General features: G+C 38.0%; 2 long non-coding RNA genes across 2 annotated transcripts in view; one reads left to right on the top strand and one right to left on the bottom strand.

The window, feature by feature from the left end:
- The first annotated feature begins 8,278 nt into the window (after window positions 1–8,278).
- The window catches only part of LOC110184505 (uncharacterized), a 155,433-nt gene continuing 145,432 nt past the window's right edge, over window positions 8,279–18,279 (top strand). Inside the window, exons 1-2 of the long non-coding RNA XR_015273449.1 lie at window positions 8,279–8,425; window positions 17,263–17,317. This is a non-coding gene — a long non-coding RNA (uncharacterized LOC110184505). The remainder of the gene's footprint in view (window positions 8,426–17,262; window positions 17,318–18,279) is intronic.
- LOC147644788 (uncharacterized) lies at window positions 16,628–17,257 on the bottom strand. Its single transcript, XR_015273459.1, has 2 exons — window positions 17,153–17,257; window positions 16,628–17,062 (listed from the first exon to the last, which is right to left on the bottom strand). It is a non-coding gene; the product is annotated as an uncharacterized LOC147644788 (long non-coding RNA).

Genomic DNA, 18,279 nt, shown 5'->3' with positions numbered 1-18,279 from the left:
GCCGCGCGCCATGCTCGGCGGTCGCGAGAGCGAGATGCAACGAAAACAAAACAAAATTAACAGGGTTGATAGTGAAGTGGAGCGAAGGGGGAGCGAAGTGAGGACTGCAGTCGCTGCTGCTGGTGCGCTGCTGTTCTGCTAAAGTCGGCGCTGTTTCGTCATCGAGTTTTTCTCCGCCTAGTTGTTGTTTTTCCCCCTCTCAGTTGTCGCTGTTGCTGATTTTTTTTTATGTGTTGCCTTGCGATTTTCAGAGTAGAGTTTTTGTTTATTGTTTTGTGAGTTTTTCCGAAATTTTCTTTTTAGTTTTTCATGCTTTTATTTTTAATATATAAATATTTAGGCCCTTGCACGTTATTCTAATTTTAGTCTGATGCTTGTAACGTTGTAAAGGAGTCTGTTCCGACCCTATAAATCATATACATACATATGTACATTCTTGATAAGCATCAACAGCCGAGTCAATCTAGCCATGTCCGTTGTTCTGTCTATCCGTTTCAACGTAAACTAGTCTCACAGTTTATTATTTATCTAAATAAATTTAGCAGTTAGTCTTCTAGATACTCTCACTCATATAAGTATAAGTTGGAACGCTGCCATGGCAGCGATCTAGAATCCAATTAAAAATTAGTAGGTTTTCAGTTTTCAACACATAATCAAATTTGAGACATAGTCATTTTATATTATTCTAGAATTTCAGTTTTAACTTTATGAAAATCGGGAGACTATATCATAAAGCTGCCATAGAAACTATCGTTAAATATAGAGGAAAATGCCAAACTGCGAATGTAAAACGATAACTGTAAAGCTTTACATATAAAATATATACATAGGTGAATGTAATGAAAGTAGGAAACTTTTTGATTTTTTTTTTAACACAATTATATATAATTTATATTGTATTAATAATTAATGATCGAACTGCAATCTGCAAGGGTATACAAATCCAAATTAGCGGCCTTTTGTGTTTGTGTATATTTTTGCATAGTTTTTTTATACCCTTGCAGGGTATTATAATTTCAGTCAGAAGTTTGCAACGCACTGAAGGAGACATCTCCGATTATATAAAGTATATATATTCTTGATCAGGATCAACAGCCGAGTCGATCTAGCCATGTCCGTCTGTCCGTTTCTACGCAAACTAGTCTCTCAGTTTTGAAGCTATCTGAATGAAACTTTGTAGTTAGCCTTCTATATACTCTCACTCGTATATATGTCGGAACGGGCCAGATCGGACGACTATATCTTATAGCTGCCATTGGAATGATTGGAAAATTTTTACAAAAAAAATTATAACATTTTCAGTTTTCAACAGAATTTGATCAAATTTGAGATATAGCCATTTTATTATACTTTAAAATTTGGTGTAAAATTTTATGAAAATCGGACTACTATATCATATAGCTCCCATAGGAATGATCGATAAATTAATACAATTAAATTTATAACTTTTTTAGTTTTCAGCTGCTTTTCATCAAATTTGAGGTATAGCCATTTTATATAAGTCTTAAATTTTTTGTCAAATTTCATGAAAATCGGACGACTATATCATATAGGTGCCATACAAACGATTGTTTGATGTGGAGGAAAAATGCAAATCAGTGAATGTAAAATTGCAAATATAATATGTATAGGTGAATGAAATGAAAGCAGGTATTACTTTATTGTTTTTTAACACATATATATTTAATTTATATTATATGGATTCCTATTCATAGAAAACCTATCTGCAAGGGTATATAAACTTCGGCGTGCCGAAGTTAGCTTCCTTTCTTATTTTTAAATGGATTTTGTTAGTTTTGTTTTATTAATTATTGTCATCTACTTTTGGCAAAACTAACAAAATCCATTTAAAAACAAGAAAGGAAGCTAACTTCGGCGTGCCGAAGTTTATTATTAATTATTGCCATCTACTTTTGGCATTTTCTGTTTAGTTCACACACATTTTTTGGAAATTTGCATTTTTAATGGGCACTGGAGGTTCGGGCGAGACACAATGTCGCCTGAAGAACCGAAACTGAGGAGGGGAGCCGAGTGGTATTCTGAATCTACCCATTTGCACACATTTATTTTTATTAGTGTCTTTTGTTTTTGTTTATACTTAGCATAAAAAATTAATTTCTCAAAAAATCTGAAATCGATTTCTGTTTATGGATTTTCGTTTCGTTTTGGTGTTTCTACGAATGTTCAGTGCTGGTTTTAAGACATTCTTTGGTCTCTCGATCGCACAAACAAAACCGAATCATTGTCAAAGAATCACGAAGCCCCCGTGGCCCCCATAGAAAATAAAAATTTACGCAGATCGAGATATTTAAGTTTTCAGTTTTCAGTGAGTCCCATGTCGCTTTGTTCACCTGTCTCTGGCTGGTTTCGTTTAATAGCTGGGTTTCCCCTTTTAGCAAAGGCCCCTTTAAACTGGTTTTGGGACCTCTACTCACCCCTCACCCCTTTCATTTAGTTGTCACTAAGTCTGTCCATTAATAAAAACCGCCGAGACTTTTGGTATCCCAGAGTTACACATCAATGGACCCGCGAACAATCCGTCCTCAATTTGTTTAATTTATTAGCAAAGCTGTGGTCACGGATGGATGGTGGCTAAGGCAGTGAAAATACTTTATTTCAATTAACATAATTTAAAATGGGGGCTTCTTCTTTTTTATACTTTAATTTTCGTGTGTATTTGTCCCCTTAAAAAATATATTTTCCTCAGGCGACGCCGCTCATTAAAGCAGTGTTCGTTTTGGCCTCCTAATATTTATAGTTTATTTACTCTCAGGCAGGAATAGCAGGGGAAGCCAGGAGGCCGAAAGATCTTTTAATGGCCAGAGTTTAAGTATTTTGAGCCAAAAGAAATTTTTCCGCTAAATCAAAGAATATTTAAGATGAATAATTTCCACAGCAAATTCAAGCTATTCTATTTGTTTCCTTGGAAACAGATTAATAATTTATCAGGAAATAATTTATACTTCAATTTAATTTTGTGATACGTGAATTTATAAAGACAATCGTGCTATTCTTTCCCCCCTGAATTTGTGATCGAGTTCGATTTTAAATTAATGCACATGGGAGGGGTGGTTGATGAAGCAATAAAATTAAAAGCCATAATTTAATTAAGACCCGCCTGCGCACACGACAAAGAAATAACACACAGCAAATTTAAGAATGAAATAGGAAAGCCAGAAGGCAAATCAACGAGAGAGTTTTAGCCTCCGGCCCCGACTCCTTTTTGCTCGGTGTACTATATGTTATGTAGATTGCGTATACGCCGCGTGTGGCGCCCGGACGGCGTGAAAATAAAATGGGCGCCAAACGAATTTGCAATGGTCAATTAAAAATACAAAAAAAAATAAGAGAGAAAAACATGGAGCACGTGAAAACAGAACTTCACCCACAACGGTGTGTTAATTAATTCTAAACGCTTTGTGTTTACTTTTTGGAAGAAAAGAAGGAGGAACAGGTTATTACAGCTCAAGCAATAAATAATTTCGAGGTGGCGCCTCAGCGGCGATTGTTGTTCAGAACAGTTCAGTTCATTTGTTCCCACGTTTCCATTTCACGTGCCACATACGACAAGTGCACTATATATTGGTTCCGGTACATGGTGTACATGAAACAAGACACACTCTTCAGGCCACACACTCAGGCCCCGGGCTTATATGGCTGTTTTATGGCGACCGTGTGGGGTGTTTAAATCTGGTCCAACCATTTCAGTTCGACAGAGGTGTGGCGGAATTATCACCATGTTTCCATATGCCAACGAAATGTTTTGAAATGTCAATATGGGGATCAAAGGGATCATTTAGACCTTGCTTTATTTCAATTTCGGATGTCAACTGTTAAAAGCATAATATACAACCTCCTTAGAGATCAATTTCTTATATATGGAAAATCAAAGGGAACATTAAAATCGATCAATACTAATTTTTGATCTTTTTTAAAATATAGGCATTATTCTTATTAATTTTTTTAACCCTACTTGAAATACATTTCTTAAATATAGGGATCTCAGGAATGATATTTAATTAACAATTTATAAATGTTCAATTATGTTACATCGAGAGATGAAAAATTGTAACATTTTTAATGTATAGGCATAAAATTTTAATCATTAAGGAATTTATCAGCCCTTCTAAAACTTCCATAGAAATTAATTCCCCATTAAAGGTTATCCTAGGTTCGGTGTTGGCCTATCCGTTGCAAGTACATGTATTACCTCCTTTTAGTTGTGCTTCCTCTTTGACTTGTCTGTGTGTGTAAGCTTTTTGTTCGACCGGCCAAAGCGCAATTGATGATTGCATGAATATGTTTTCCAATTGCGTCGTGGCGAAAATGTTTGCTCGTCGACAGAGCAACAGTGGCGGCGTCAGTGACGACCCTAGGGGTCGTGCCTTCTTCTAAGTCTTTTTTTTTATGGTTTGTATTTTTTTAGTCAAGGGTGGAATTATATTTAGCTAATATATTACTTTTTTAGGTCGAAGAAGGAACTATTAAAATATCTATTCTTCTCCCGTTTATATTTAGCCTTTGGAATAAAATGGGTTATTTTCCCCTTTCTCTCTCTCTTTGGCTCAAAAACCCTGCATCCCTTCTTTCTCGCTCGTATGCATGTTGTGTGTGTCCAAGTTCAGCGGCAATATTTAAAAAAAGAAAAGGGGCAAAAAAAATGCAAAAAGCAGACACAACATGTGACCTTTGCGAGTGCGAGAGTGGGCGGCGAAAGGCGGTGGCATGTGCTTTTGCGCTGCGGAATGTTCTCGGCCTCAACTCTGACCTTTTCGCCCAAATGCGACGACTCACCTTTCTCATGCAGCCCCGGTGCCAGGTGACAGGCAAAGCTGCCAAAATTGAAATGGAAATGCACAAACAGAAATTCGCGGACTCAAATTTTAGATTTGAATTTTAATTTGGTGAATATTTTTGGACATCAAAATTTTGATTTGGCCCTTCATAGGTTTAGGTACGAGCGGCCGCTAACCTCTGACCGAGTTGCAGGTGAACCGCTAGTACCGCTTAAATAATGCAGCACCGCGTTTCCAAATTAAACTGAAACCGAAACCGAATCAAATCGAGAAGAAAAGAGCTGGTGAGGATTGGGAGGGATATGGAAAAGCGGAAAAGGACCGAATCGTGAGAAGGTTTCCACGCGAGGAAAACCTCAGAACGTCACTAGGGGTCCTCTGAGATTTCAGATTGAAAAATAAATTGAAAGGAGTCATTTGCTTTGGATGGATGATTAGCGAATATACCCAGGGGACTCTAAATGAATAGTTCATTGTTCTTTAAGTCGTTTTTATACACTTGCAAAGAATTATTACTTTAGTCAGAAGCTTGTAACGTAAGTGGAGGAGACATTACCCACACTATAAATAAAATATAATCTTAATCAGCATCAGCAGCAAAGTCGATCTAGATATAGATAAAGAAGTCACTGGATGTGTTTCAAAACTATTATGTACTATTATGTATTATTTGATCATTTGTATTCTAATGGAATGCATAATGCGTAACAGTTGACAGCTGGGTAATCAGAAGCACATGCAATTAATCGATACAATAACCATTTGATAATCTCGTGCAATATGCTGTTGCATCCTCCCTCGGCTAATTCAATTGCCATTTTCGGGATCCCTTTACGCATCAGTTGCCGTTCATGGGCAAATTAGGGATATAACATAATGTCAACCTGTCATTCAACGTGGACAGCAGGCCAACATTGCCCATAGCTGCCATTTCTAGGCTGTGACTGATGCAGTAAACGCCCACACGCCTGATCTGTGCACCCACACGGACACACCAGCAACACCCACAACATTAAGTTACATCAAAGAGAGAGAGAGAGAGAGGGAGATAGAGTGAGGGAGTGAGATTCGGGGAAAATGGGCGGTGTTGGCGCTGTGCTGGTAACCCAATTACTCAGATCAAAGGCAAGGCACTTCGACCTAGCACTCGTCCTCGACTCGTTCTCGTCCTTGCCCTCGCCCACGCCCCGCCACTTCTTTGTTCTGACATTCCTGACCCACAACTTTATTCCGCTTTTGCCATCTCTTAAAATTACGGCAAAAAGTGTGAAATGGATTGTCATGACGTCCTATCAGCCATTACATCCATACTCTGTGATTGTATGACTTCAGAGAGTGTTTTGGTTTACTCTGCAACTAGCGTGAAAGAAAATCAAATTAGTTATATAATTTATGGTCTCGACAATAGGTAATTGAATTGTTTCACTAATATTTTCATCTTTAGAAACTTCTGTTACGATTATAAACCTAAGATTAAAGGTAAATTTAAAGTTTAGTAAAGATCTAAGCTTATGTTAAGGATGCTTCCGATGCGGTTAGCAACTATCTTCACATGATTTTTTAATAATTTAATAATTATTATTATCATTTAGTCAATACGTCATCGTTAGCAACTATCTTAGCAACTATCTTCACATGATTTTTAATAATTTAATAATTATTATTATCATTTAGCCAATGTCATCGAAAGCACCGAACTTGCCAGAATACAACATTTTGTTTTGGGATAAAGTCACTAAATGGCATAAGCTTAGGAGACAGTCAGTTACTATAGAAAATATATTTTCACTTCTTTATGATTACTATTATCAATTTGTTAGTCGACAAAAATTTGATAAGGTCTTGTAATTCTGACATAATTTAAACATTCGAGTCATCTCCATGGATTGTCATGACGTCCTATCAGCCATTACATCCATACTCTGTGATTGTATGACTTCAGAGAGTGTTTTGGTTTACTCTGCAACTAGCGTGAAAGAAAATCAAATTAGTTATATAATTTATGGTCTCGACAATAGGTAATTGAATTGTTTCACTAATATTTTCATCTTTAGAAACTTCTGTTACGATTATAAACCTAAGATTAAAGGTAAATTTAAAGTTTAGTAAAGATCTAAGCTTATGTTAAGGATGCTTCCGATGCGGTTAGCAACTATCTTCACATGATTTTTTAATAATTTAATAATTATTATTATCATTTAGTCAATACGTCATCGTTAGCAACTATCTTAGCAACTATCTTCACATGATTTTTAATAATTTAATAATTATTATTATCATTTAGCCAATGTCATCGAAAGCACCGAACTTGCCAGAATACAACATTTTGTTTTGGGATAAAGTCACTAAATGGCATAAGCTTAGGAGACAGTCAGTTACTATAGAAAATATATTTTCACTTCTTTATGATTACTATTATCAATTTGTTAGTCGACAAAAATTTGATAAGGTCTTGTAATTCTGACATAATTTAAACATTCGAGTCATCTCCCTTAAAAAATTGTAAATGTCAAAAGCCAAACGGAGATGTGAAAGTAGCTTTTTATGGCTTATTGCAAGACACAGTTTGTGCTTTCGACAAATACACAGAAATACCTAGAATACAGGGAACACTAGGGCTAAAAGAGTGTGTTGGGCCATAGTGTCAACTAATGGCGGCAGCCCTAGGCCGAGATCCCTCCGACGGCACGTGTTGGCCCAATTGGAGACGGTTTTAGGCGCAACGAATCCGGATTGATGACGCCAGCAAGCGGACACGCTAATTTCCTGGTCAGTGTCACAAAGTCACCAATGGATGAGCCATTGACGTATACGTAATTTTTGTGACGTCACTGCTTAAAGTCGAGTCGAGTGGAGAAGAGTGAAAAAGTAACTCTGTCGACGACGATAGAGCAACGATATATAGCAGCCGCCTCCTGCAACAGGCGAGGTGGGCGTGGGCGTGGGCATGAGCCCACACAGAGGAGTGTACATAGAGACGAAAGGAGTACATAGAGAGGAATAGAGCTTCCTCTTTCGGTAAATAGGTTACTACGCTAAAAACGATGCCGCACGAAGTTTTACGCCAACGTGGGCGTATAAGCCCCATCCGTCTCCCGTCTCCCGTCTCCCTTTCGCTCTGTTACGTCACTGGGATCCGTCGCAGTTGCATTTACCGTAAGCAGTGCCAGGAGTTGGGTTACACACTGGCAAGTGTTGTGTTCGGTTCAGTCCGGCGTCCTGCTCGGCTCTCGCAGTCGGCTTTTCTCTGAGGATACATAGCTTCGTGCTCGTACTCGTTCTCGTATTCGTATATAGGACGCGTAGCGTAACGTAAAACCTGAAACAGGACAACGTAAATGAATTTTGCATTGAATGATGCTGGCTGGGAGAGCAAACGCAGGGAGGTCGGGTCGAGAGCGTGCTTGTGATGGCCAGTGTATGCAGTTTTCAGTGTAGTCGGAGGTCGGAGCAAAGCCAGAAAAATCCCGAGATCCCAGAGCAGAGTTTGAAAGTAGGTTGAAGCAGGTTGACGGTCTTAATGGTCTGAAGGGTTTAAAGGGTCCTGAAGGGGAGTCAAAATCCCAGTGATTCGGCGAATCGAGTGGGTAGTTGAGTACTAGGAGCCGCCATTCAACATATTTAAAACAGTAAGTGGCTCATATGCTGGGACTAATTCTACTCTTATATATTTTAATTCTGAAGAACATCCGTACTAAATTCGTTTTCTAAATATTGCCTCTGCTTCAGTAAGAGCAATTAACCATGGACCAAATATACTGAGAGAAGCATAAAAAAAGAGTCGCTAGTTTGCTTCCTCGTTTTCAACATTCGAGGGCTCATAATCCCCCAAAATGGATACTGAATGCATTTTTCACTTTTGGCGCTCCTTCGCCGCCGAGTCGTAAAGCGTGCTTATTCATTAGCTTACTATGAAAACGAACGCTTAATCGATGCTCAGCTGAACGAATAAATGAATAAAATCGGAGGGAAGGGGAGGCAGTCAAGCCTCTCAAGTTCAGTTGAGCGACGGCAACAGGATGCGAAGGTAGAGGTGGAGGTGGGCGAGGTAAAAATCAAAGTACAAGGACCTGCTACGTGAGACATTCGGTTGCCTGCCCGCCGCTTTTGAAGACACAGATGCCAGGGCCAAGTATTCCTCAGTAGCAGCAACCAAAATGTATCGTGTAAATATTTTATTGCACAATGTATCCATCCACCAGATACACTCAACCGCCCGGAGCTATAAGCACGGCCGAAGCCGTAGCCAGAGCCGGAGTCCTGTGTACATTCTGCGGCTTGTATACCAAGAGAGCGTACATACATATACAAGGGATATATATTATATAAACCAGACTCGGAATCACTTATATAAGCGAGTACTCTCGTGGCCGCCTCGGCTCCCAGAGGTTGACGAGCGAATATAGCACAAATGCAACTGGATGTGGCAGTGGAAGTGACAGACTGTACCCGGCGCCTATATAGGCCAGGCCATTGGCACATTTACCTAACCAAAAGCAATCCTGATATATATGCCGCCTCCAGGTATTTGAACAATTGCATCCTGCTCAATGAAACATCGCGCTCAATATGGGCTGTTAACCCGTTATTCCTCCCCCTCTACCTTTATACCTCTGTTACTCTCCCCATATATCTATCTATCTTAATGTCCCTAACTACTCGCCTACTTTCCTTTACTTTTCGCCTACTCTCACCTCGAAACAACTAGCTTCTAAGGCTGGTAATGAGAATTTGTGCGACGGAAAGAACTCATCTTGTCATCGGCCAGTTCTAAAGAGTGGTCATTATATTGCAGTGGACTATTTATAGGGTCCTGACTGACTGGGTGGGTAGACCGGGATAATAAAGGCAGATAGTCGATATATATGAACTAGTAGGAAGGGAGCCTCCATTGCTTGATCTTTCATTGAATTAAATCAAAAATGATATTAAATTGACATATTTATTTTAACTTGTGTTATTCAAAGGTTTTTCTTAGCTTTGCTCCGATAACATTTTCATCAAGCCACAAATAAGCTCAATTCCCATCCAAGCAAAACAAACATATCTATTTCATGTTTCTCCCTATGTTTCTTGGAAAACCACCTGGCAGGTGTATCCATTTCAATTTAATTAGATATTTTAACAAGTTTTAATTGGTTTTTACCACCACCACCCAACTACCATTGTCTTCTCTCACCACTTGGTAAGTTACCCCATGGAAAGTGCAATTGGCAGAGAAGTTCATAAAAGTTCGCCTTGGCAGAAATGCCAATTTGGCCCACGCCTCTATGCCCACGCAGGATGGCATCCCACGGTTATCACCATAAAACCCCAATCCCCCGATCTGGTTTTGGGTGACGTCGGGGTCTCCAGCTGTTCCCTTCTGTTTCCAAAGTCGTGTGTAGGCTGTGTGTGTATGCCGTGGGTTAAAAATAAAACTAGAAAAGTCACCGGCTGGTGTCCGGGTGAATCAGTTATGTGCAATCAGTTCAGGGTTCTAAGGGATGTGGTACCTCCCCATTGCTCATTATTATTAGTTCGAGATGCAGAAATGACGAAAGTTGATGGTCTAGAATCCATCAAATTCCGTCAAAGCAGCTGCCAACTTTTCTCCCCTGCCTGTTTTTCCTATTTTCTTCCATTTAAATTGTTGACATTGATGTATTTGGTGACAAACTGTTGCAGTTTATTATCGTTTGGCAGTTACAGGAGTAGGACTTGGAGCAGAAACAGGATTTGGAGGAGGCATAGAGTAAGTCACGTAATTTGCCAAATATGTCACAGCTGCGCAGGGGTTGTGGGATTGGATAATGATGAGGATGAGCCTCCTTGGCATGCAGAACAGCAGCAGTACATCGCGAGCTAAGGAAAATTGATAAATCATTTTAATTATTTCGATTTGAGGGCTGGATCAGGATTACACATGTGTGTTGCTGGTACAGAGTCGGTAGAAATTGCCAGGGCTTGTAAAAAAACCGCATGTTTTAATGCACCTTATTTCTCATATTGTTGTCAAATTCTATAGTAAAATTGGTTAGTAAGCCCTTTGTCCTTGTACCCCAAAGTAATATCTAAATTTATTTTAAGGCCTTAATACGACAATGCAACATTTAAGAACCCAGAATAAACCAGACTGAACCGGATCGAGCTGAACTTAGAGAGATGAAATCGCAGGGTCCAGATCGTAAATCAACTCCTGCAAGCACATAGATCATGCGGACTGATGGGGGTTGAACCCCCTTTTCTATGTTAAAGCCAAATTGAGCTCGGTTCGTTCAACTCTCGGCAGCACGTGTCTTCCATTTCGTCCATGTCCAGGGATTAATTGCCTCGCACGGAGCTATTTTTGGGTCGGAGCTCGACTAACCTTTCGGAATGGCAATTAACTTGTTCGGCATCAAAATTGATTATTATTGAAATATTATCCCCCGGGGAAATGCCAGAGAAAAGTCGTACAACTTCGAAACCAGAGAAATAACGGCGATGGCAATTAATTTAATTGAATGCGAGATTTCGTGGTGATTACATGGCGTGTCATTACACTCTAAAAAGAAGGGGCAATAAAAAAACACCCAAAAACAAGAACAAACCATCAAATTATAATTGTCATCAATGAATGGATTTATTAAAAATAATTGAATTAATGCACATGCTTCCCCAAAAAACAGAAACAACAAGGAAGGAAGCTAACTTCGAAAACAAACAAAACAACTGTTTTTTCAACCGGACATCGCTAAAATGATTATTCTGTTGATGCTGAACAATAATATTTATGATTTAAAGGTAAAGGTAAGTTTCTGACTAAAATTGTTATACCCTGCAAGGAAGGAAGCTAATTGCATTAATGCAAATGCTTCCCCAAAAAACAGAAACAACAAGGAAGGAAGCTAACTTCGGAAACAAACAAAACAACTGTTTTTTCAACCGGAAATGGCTAAATTGACTATTCTGTTGATGCTGATCAGTAATATTTATGATTTAAAGGGAAAGGCAAGGACTCTTACACTTCTTTGCAAGTTTCTGACTAGAATTATTATACCCTACAATTTAGTGAAAATTAAAATAATCAAATTAAAAATTATTACTTTTCCAGTTTTAAACAGATTTTTTTAAATTTGATATATAGCCATTTTATTTTAGTCTTAAATTTTGTGTTAAATTTTATGAAAATCGGACGACTATATCATATATGTAGGTGCCATACAAACGATCGTTAGATGAGGAGGAAAAATGCAAATCTGTGAATGTAAAACTGTAAATATAATATGTATAGGTGAATGAAATGAAAGCAGGTATTACTTCATTGTTTTTTAGCATAAAGATATATAATGTATGGATTCCTAGTGATCGAAGTTCTATCTGCAAGGGTATATAAACTTCGGCGTGCCGAAGTTAGCTTCCTTTATTATACCCTTGCAGTGTATTATAATTTCAGTCAGAAGTTTGCAACGCAGTGAAGGAGGCACCTCCGACTATATAAAGTATATATATTCTTGATCAGGATCAACAGCCGAGTCGATCTAGCCATGTCCGTCTGTCCGTCTGTCCGTCTGTCCGTCTGTCCGTTTCTACGCAAACTAGTCTCTCAGTTTTGAAGCTATCTGAATGAAACTTTGTAGTTAGCCTTCTATATACTCTCACTCGTATATATGTCGGAACGGGCCGGATCGGACGACCATATCATATAGCTGCCATAGGAATGGTCGGAAAATTTTTACAAAAAATTTTTTAACTTTTTCAGTTTTCAATAGAATTGGATCAAATTTGAGATATAGCCGTTTTACTATACTCTACAATTTTGCATAAAATTTTATGGAAATCAGACTACTATATCATATAGCTCCCATAGGAACGATCGAGAAATTAATACAATTAAATTTATAACCTTTTCAGTTTTCAACTAATTTTCATCAAATTTTAGGTATAGGCATTTTATATTAGTCTTAAATTTTGTGTCAAATTTCATGAAAATCTGACTATTATATCATATAGGTGCCATACAAACGATCGTTTGATGTAGAGGAAAAATGCAAATCTTTGAATGTAAAACTGCAAATATAATATGTATAGGTAAATACAATGAAAGCAGGTATTACTTCACTGTTTTTTAACACAAATATATATCATTTGTATTGTATGGTTTTTTATTCATAGAAGTTCTATCTGCAAGGGTATATAAACTTCGGCGTGCCTAAGTTAGCTTCCTTTCTTGTTTTTTTAATAATTTCTACAACAGATAATATTTCGAGGGTATATATTAAAGTGTTCTATTATTTTTTATGTACATAATGAGCAAATGATTCACGGATCCCATGACTCATCTTTATGTCTTCTGGGCGGCTGTCCGGATGTCTAGAAATCAAAACAAAAAGCTCAAATATGTTTCTCGATAATAATACATTGCTGAACTTTGAACTTTTTGTTACTCCGGAGGCCCCTATCAAAAGGTCAGGGCGTATCTAATGCAGAAGTGGGGCTGGAGGCGATTGGTGTCCTCTTAATTAGCTGTCACTTAATGGTTAATTTTTCAAATGGATTGGCAAACAAAAACACATTTTTCCCTTGTCAGTCAGTCAGTCCGATTAGCATTCGAATAAGCAAACAATTTTTTCCCTTTTCCAGGAAAGTGTGTCTTCCAGGGGTACTTAATTAGGTTTGATATGACACGAAAATAATATTTATTGACCTATTAGCAGAGGAGGACTTTAAGCTATTTCATTTTCTTTAAATATAAGTGAAAGATGAGTCTTTAATGCGTGTTTTGTTTTGAATCTATTAATGAGGAATACAATATTTAGACCTAAGCCCCAATGAGAATAGATTCAACAGCTTGGAACATGATGAACAAAATCTTAATGAACACATAATGAATTTTGTTTTTTTTTTGTAAAATTTTGTATACAACTTTCACAGTTTATTTGTATTCTTTTAATGAACTTTTTTTAAAAATTCGCAACGTAGGGCCTAGGGGGCTTATCACTTCGAGTGGCGTTGTTTTTCGACCATCTGATTATCTGATTACAGTGTTTGTGGAAAATATTTGGTTAGCAATTAAGAGAGTGCAGTTGCGCAGTTGAGGAAGGCAGAGATGGTCGTTCGCTTCAATCAATTGCGACGCAATTATTGGATAACAAAGCGGGAAAAGTTTTAAGAATCTGAGTGAGAAGCCCCCCTCCCCCCTCTAAATCGAATCCAAGAATCTGCGCATTTCTGAGGTGTGTCTTCTGCCTGTCCCGTTTACAAAGACAACTATCTTCTACTCTGTATCTATCGCAATGCGCATCGCCCATCTACTATTTTTATACCTTTACTGTGAAGGAGTCATGTCAGAGACCATAAAGAATATATATTCTTGATCATTTAGCCACCTTAGGCAGAAAAAGAAGTACACTATTTTTTAAACATTTAATAACTGGTGAAACTGGCATGCAGAACATTTAACCTTATAAAAAACTTAAATTTAAAAGATTTCCAAATTAAAATTAATATGTTTTTGGCTTAGTTATACGTTTTTAAACTTTGATTTGTCGAAAAAATGTTCATATATAATTGTCGATAAATATCAATATAACAATTCAAGTCTTAGTTGCAAGGGTATTTAAACTTCGGCTTCACGACGTTAGTTTCCTTTCTTGATGTTTATGCATTTACAATGTTGTTTCGCAGTCGACACAGAAGAAGGCAGCCAAAACAAAGAAGAGAGGCGCAAAGCAGAAACCGAGAACGAATGAAAGCAAAATATACGATTGGGGAGCAAGATCATAGATGGAAAGAGAGAGGGGGCCAAAGACCTTAAAAATCACACGAGCGTAGCATGACTTGCCATTATACGGCACACGAAGAGAACTGGGGATCGTTAATAATAATATAATTTACTTAGTTTTCTTTGAAATACTTTTTCTATAGTGTTAGATTCTACCTTTTTTATGGGATTCACTAGTCCGCTTGTCCGTCTAGCAATTTGTCCGTTAGTATTATTTGTGTGCAGTTCCATCAATAGTTTCTCTCAGTGCTGGTGCCAAGGGGGCTTCAATGCTTCAATTTATATACTTTTTAGTGTTTATCTGTGTTGGATACATCAGCGGTGTACGGCGGCCTAAAAATAGTTGCCGTTCGCAATCAGTCACAAGGTGTTGTTGTGTCTAAAGGGGGCGGCCTGGGGGGCTTGTTGTTGTCGCCGTCGTTGCACGCTGGGTGATGCAACAACCCTGGCCACAATAACAATAACATTTTCAGCGGCAAACGACGCAATGCCAATGCAAAGCAAAAGCACAAATTGAGATCATCTTTGGGGATGTTCTTGGGGGACCGGGAACGGGGACTACTATTTGTACTTTCAACCCGGTTTAGTCTAGTTTCTGTCGCTGAGATTTGGCGAATTTCACAAGATCGCGATTCGCGCACGGTTAAAGAAACACAGGTGCTGCGCAATCCAAAAATTTAAATGGCAATTGTTTTGATAAATCAAACTGCTAAATTTTGTGACTATAATCTTCGCTGTATCCATCATTAGCTTGATCCATGGCACCTCATTAAAACTGGTTCAGAAAAGGGAATGCATGTTTTGCATAAGGAAACTCACTCGAATTCCATTATATTGCTGATATCTTTATCTAAGTCTAAGTAGGCTTTGGTAGAATGCTTTAATAAGCAGGGGTGCTATGATCTTGGTATAAATTAATTAACCCATATCAAATTTCATTTATTTATTTGCTTCTTAAAAGTTTATTTACTCTTATTTTACCAGTTTTTCTTCATGGGCCTTTTATTTCATCAAAAGTATTATATTTATTATATTAAAGAATGTTACCTTTGGTTTTTTTTTATATTGATCTTAAGTCCTCATTTTACAAGATTCCCAACAGATTATAGGCATTACACGAAAAACTGCTTATGATTCGAAAAATAAAATACTAAAATATATGTAGAAAAAACATTTTCTATACGCACGTTCAAACGAACTATGATCAGTGATTAACTAAGATCAGTATGTATCTATCACCAGAAAGTATGTATGATCAGTTACTAACTTTGCAGACTAATAAGCAATGACTTGCAACTTTTGTAACCACACATTTCTGAGACTTGGCCGGTATAAGTCACTTTATTCTGGGGATGTTAGAACCAGTTGGGAATCATATACACACATGTGCGAGATTTTTTTTGGAACAAATTTAAATCAAGCTATTTTAACGAAACTATGGAGTTATTTTTCTATATAATTTAACTAGTATATAATTCGGAGCATGGTGAATCTGTGGACTATATGTATATATACATATATGTATATAGTTGCCATAGGAACGATCGGAAAATTTTAAGAAAAAAAATTATTACTTTTCCAGTTTTAAAAAAGTTAGCTTCCTTGTTTAACCTTTCAATTTGCCTATATCAATATCGACGATCTTTCAGCTGGTTTGGTTTAAACTGGGTAACGATTTTTACAGGTATTCGTCTCTGCGATGCCGCCCTCGCTCTGGACCAGCAATCATCCCACTCCTCAGCCCCTTTCAGTCTTTGCCACTCCTTCGGCTTTAAGCTGTATCCTCTCTAACTCGCAACAAATAGTAGGAGCGGGGGGAGACCTGGTGTGTAGGCCCATTTTGAAGCTTTGGGGTGATTGCTTTTTGCTTCAACGGCATTTCAATTTTGTAACAGTTTGCAGTGCAATTGCAATGCCCAGGAACCAGCGCGCTTATGTATTCATAAATACGAAATTGAAAGTTTTTAAACCTTCGAAAATTCTCATAAAAATTGTGCACAAAATCGAATTTTAAATATCGAAAAATATCGTTGTGTATTGCCCATATTGAAAGTATCGTTAAGTTTGACCATTGAAATTTGAAATATTTGAAGGGTTTTAGTTAATTAATTTGTATATTTATTTCTTTTTAACAAAATATCGATTTATCGCACATATACATACATATGGGATCTATATATTAATATGTATTATCTGCCATCTCCAAGACAAACTGACAACCGTCGACCGATCAGTCGAATGGTCGGGCGGCATTTCAATCAATTGGCGGCAACAGCTGCCGCTGGCTTTAACCACATATAGTTACAGCTCCAACTATAGTTGCCCCACCGCGGCACCTACGACCGCCCGCCTGCTTCCCATGCCAGCCCACGTTTTGTGGCAGGAGCAAATGCTGTCGTTGCCGTTGTGGATCTGTCCGGGGCGAAACTCATAAAAGGCTCCCACGTTTACGACTGTTGTCGTAACTGCATTGCCGCTGGCGCCTCTGCAACGTCAACGTGCAATGCACCCCCCCACCCCACTGAGTTTCAATCGACGGCGTAGTAAAGGAAGGAAGAGGAACTATTAGGAATATCAAAGGGGATTTTCGGATTATAATTGAAATACATACATTTCACCTTTCTCTCTCGGATCATTATATAATCAACAACTGACAATTGCAACTGCAAATAAATCTTAGCCATATCTTCTTATGCATTCCTCCATTTTTATTTTTTATAGATAAGCCAGATGACTTCGCTTTGATGATGATGATTTTACTTTAATTATCAAAACAGTAAGTACTGAGTTACTCACAATTACAAAGACATTATAATAATAACATAAATAATATAGGAATTTTTGTCCCTAGCCGCCTTAGGTGTTTTTACCGGTTTTTCGATAAGCTTTTCATATTTTAAAATTAAAAATCCAGATTTGGAGATTCTTAACTCGTGCCCAATTATAGTTGAGGAAGGCATTTAATTCCGGTTGGCCGAAAAGAGGAAATAGAATGCACAATAAACTATTTCTTTTTAGGCTTGTCCTACTACCGGCCAAAAAGATCGTTTTGTGTAAGCTTGGATGTCTTTCTTAGAACTGCCCTCTAAAAATCTAATCACCTTTATCATATTTCGATAAATTGTTGATAACTTTTTCAATGTATTCATTAGTTTCATTTCATGTTTTTAATTGCTCGCTCCCTCTATCTCCCTTACCCCAAGTACCGGGCATATTTCCATTTCTGTTTGGGGTACCGCCAACTCTGTCCTCATCGCCATCATCATCGTCATTATCGCTATCGACGGTGCACTTGCTGAGTGTGGACTTGGTCAGTTCAGTTGAGAATGGAGCACGAGCACCGAGACGGGAGTCTGACTGGAGGAGAGATAGAGATTAACGCCCCTTTCCGGTAGTTAAACATTTTTGGCCAAATGAGGCAACGAATCTGAGAGAGCTCGGGATTTGAAAGTGGGAGTCCGAGTCCAAGTACGAGTGGGAGTGGTGTTAGCATGGGGCGTGGGCTTGTGGCTATGGCCATGGAAAAACGTTGAAATTTGTTCAGTCTCAGTCACAGAGCTTGGTTCTGTTTCGGGTACTTAACTTTAATAGCACAATCAAAATCATCGATAAAACGAGAAAATGGGAATGGTAACGGACATCGCTAGCTGTATCTTATTTTTGGCCATGACAGGTACTGGATCAGGTAACGAGGAGGAGGACCAATTATCGTATATTTTGATGATCATTTTCTATAAA

Source organism: Drosophila serrata, unplaced genomic scaffold (genome assembly GCF_035046125.1).
Source record: "Drosophila serrata isolate PLE 108 unplaced genomic scaffold, ASM3504612v1 contig_98, whole genome shotgun sequence".
NCBI classification, from domain to species: Eukaryota; Metazoa; Arthropoda; class Insecta; order Diptera; family Drosophilidae; genus Drosophila; species Drosophila serrata.
The sequence above is the reverse complement of the archived record's forward strand: the minus strand, read 5'-3'. Positions and strand labels throughout refer to the sequence as shown.